The sequence below is a fragment of the Protobothrops mucrosquamatus genome, unplaced genomic scaffold (assembly GCF_001527695.2).
Source record: "Protobothrops mucrosquamatus isolate PMUCROS unplaced genomic scaffold, P.Mucros_1.0 scaffold_96, whole genome shotgun sequence".
In the NCBI taxonomy this organism is placed as follows: Eukaryota; Metazoa; Chordata; class Lepidosauria; order Squamata; family Viperidae; genus Protobothrops; species Protobothrops mucrosquamatus.
In genome coordinates this window covers 228,059-231,410 of record NW_015386172.1, presented here as the reverse complement: position 1 = coordinate 231,410, position 3,352 = coordinate 228,059, and the positions used below count along the sequence as shown (strand labels likewise).

At 39.4% G+C, this 3,352-nt stretch overlaps 1 long non-coding RNA gene across 1 annotated transcript; it reads left to right on the top strand.

The window, feature by feature from the left end:
• Positions 1 to 512: 512 nt before the first annotated feature.
• Positions 513 to 2,566, top strand: LOC107286545. Its single transcript, XR_001548859.1, has 2 exons — positions 513 to 997; positions 2,418 to 2,566. It is a non-coding gene; the product is annotated as an uncharacterized LOC107286545 (long non-coding RNA).
• Positions 2,567 to 3,352: the final 786 nt, after the last annotated feature.

Below are 3,352 nucleotides of genomic sequence, written 5' to 3'. Positions count from 1 at the left end.
CTCCGTCCTCCGCTGAGCCACGGCATGGCTCCGCCGACGCTCCGGGGCCGCAGCCTCGGCGGCAAGCGCTCTCTCTCCAGCAGCCACTCTTCGACCGCGGGGCTCCGAATGCTCTGCGCTGCCGGCTCCTCCAGGCCTGACTAACGAGCAGCCCAGCCGCGTGAGGCCACAACCAGTCGGCTCCGGCTGCAGCAGCACCACCGCCGCCGCTCCGGATTCACCATTCTCTCACCCTCCCGCCTCCACCCCGGCCGGGCCCCGGAACCAGCACAGCCGCCGCCTCAGCTGTCCCTTCAAAGCGGCCCTGGTCCCGTCCGAGGAAGCAGGGGAAGCAGCAGCCACCGCAAGATTCCCGCCCTTCCTGCCTGCCTGCCTGCCTGTCTCCGCGAGTGGCCTCCCCTAGCGGCTTAATTTCGCAGTCTCGTCGGCTCCCATGCCGCCAGCGTCCGCCCCGCCATCTTCTTTCGCTCCCTCGCTCGGCCGAGAACTCACCGCCCCCCCCGTCCGGTTCCACTACGCCCCTTCTGCTACTGAGGCTGCTGCTTCGGGATGCCCACTTGGAAGCCGTGCGGATTTCCCGGACAAGCCGGCGGGCTAGGGAGGCTCCCTCGGAAGGAAAAAGTAAGACGTGGGAGGGGAATGAAAACTTTGCTCAAGTCGCTCCTAACTTCGGCCTTGAGACCGCAGCGATGATTGACAGACGGGACTTTTAAAAAGATGAGAGATTCCGGATTTCCTTTCAGGACAAAGGGAAAGCGGAGCGGTTGTTAAATAACTCACTTTCCTGACTGTGTATGCAAGTGGGAATACATTTCTGAACCGTACAAAATTTTGGCACTCTTAATCGAAGATCTACCCTGTATAAGTCACATGGAAAGTCCCGCTAACGAGTCCGACTGGTTTAAGGTGTGGTGCGCTTCAAATATACTGAAGGTAAACGAAATATGCCAAAGATCTGTAAATGGAACTGTGGGATATGTGAAAGTCACGACTTCAGGTAGTATAAACTCATTTATATCCTTTACTGCGGAGGCAGAAACATTTTTATATTACATTTTCAGCATATTTAGCTATCAATCAGTTCAGTGGAATTTACGGTATTTTAAGTCGGTGCCTAACAATGACATTGCTATAGGAGCTGCTCCCACTTTTATTTCTTGAAGGCTCATTGGTTGTTCCTTTTTGGTAAAGCAATTTGGTTAAATGCATAGTGGATTTAACTTGTCTCAATAACTGGTTTTAGAGAGGAGCTAGTTCTTTAACAGTTCTGTCCTTTGCTTAAAGAAATTAAGCTGAATTTGTTTTTCTGAGGGTGAAAAAGTAATCAAGTTTTTTCCAGTGTAAAGTTTCTATTTCTAAAGTTTTCTATGTATTTTTAGACAGCCAGAAAAAGCTATTATTCTTCACGATAATTATTTAAATATAAAGTAATAAGTTGCATACATATAAATAATTGCATAATTGCTCCTAATTCAGTAGGAGTACCTCCTAATTGCTCGAGAGGTAAAGTATTGGGGTATCTGAACCTTTTTAAAAAATATAATTCCAAACCTCACGGGGTGGGGTGGGGTTGTCAGCTTAATACTGTATAGTTCTCCTAACAATGATCTCCATCTCTCTTCCCTTTCCTGGGACATTTTAAGGCAAAATGCATTTTCCCAGTCTTTCTCACACTTTTTACATATAAGTAATAATGCAGGAAACCCAGAACAATGTTATAGTCAAGAAAATTGTGCACAGGAAGTTTGGCTTATTTTTTTCCCTTTCTCTCTAAGGATGCATGAATTTCAAAGGAAGCCTCTACTGATAATGAGAAGATTGTTTTTTTATTTAATTGCATTAAATACATTATATGTATATGTATTTTATTTAATTACATTACATGCATCTTTATGCAGGCAATCCTTGTTTAGCAACTGCCATATTTAACAAATGTTCACATTTTCAATGGTGATGAAAAACAACTATGACCAATACTCATATTTATGACCCTTTTTGTTCTGTAAAGCAAAGGGAAGCTGAAGTAAGATTCATAAGTACAGTTGAAATTTCATATAGCTGCCACTTTATTTAATGACAGTTTCTGGCAATATTCACTAAATGAGGACTACTTATATACTGTTTGAATGAATATTAAATAATGATTTGTCCACATATGTTATAAAAGAAAGCTTATATGGGATGTTCTTGCTTTTTCACATGACTGTAAAATCTGTTGCATTTTTATATTAAATATATAATTCTAATTTGTAAAGTATAGTTCAGAGGTCCCCAATCTTTTAGGCATCAGGGACCGGTTCAATGGACCTCTGGTATAGATAATTATATTTGTGACTCATTTGTACATATAGCAGTATAATTTGAAAAGAATTTCTGTATTATGTATTACATCTTTTGATTACATGTTGTAATTTCAGGAGCACAGATCAATAATTCATGACAAAGAATGTTGTTGAAGCCATGCAGAAGATTGTAGATGTTCACTGAAGAAATTAGAAGACATTTCATTCTATCTCTCTAATGATTGTTTGATCTGTAACTCCATTAAATATTCCTTCCATATCAATGTCATTAATTGAAAATGTTGAAGAATATTATGCCTGGGGTTGAATCTTACAAAATCACATTTAGTACATCACCACGTTGATGAGAAATGGTTGACAATCATTATGATTTGAAGCTAGTTGGTAAATTGTGCTGCAACAATTCAAGAAACTAGTATGACCTTCATAAGCTTCTCTTGTTCTTCATACATCTCTCAGTTCTACAAAGAAATTCCTCTTTTTAGATGGATATAGTTTAATTTTTCTTTTATAACATATCCATCTTTGTTTACAATTGAAATACTGGGTTATTGATATGATGGAATTTCCTTTTTCCTTCCCCTCCCACTTATCCCTCATAAAAAAAAGCTTTCAAACACTTGTCTACATCTTGAAGAACTAGGATTGTTTATAAAGTTAAAACACATGACTCCTCTATGACAGAGGGGGTAAACAAATAGAATGAAATATAAGAGGAAACAATAAAATATATGGAAACGTTTATAGATGGGTGGTAAGGACAATCAATGACTTAGCAGTTTTTAGTCACTTTTATTTATTTATTTATTTATTTATTTATTTATTTATTATTTATATTTCTACCCCGCCCTTCTCCCTACAGACTCAGGGCGGCTTACAGCCTTTTAAAAACAAATACATAAATATAATAATACTAAAGTTAAAATGTTAATTTAAAATGAAATATTATTATAAGGCCTTTATTATTTTTTTATAAAAATTATTATAAAACCATGTTAAAAATAACCCTTAGGCCAGTCCTGCCAGCTTAAATAGCCATGTCTTGAGGG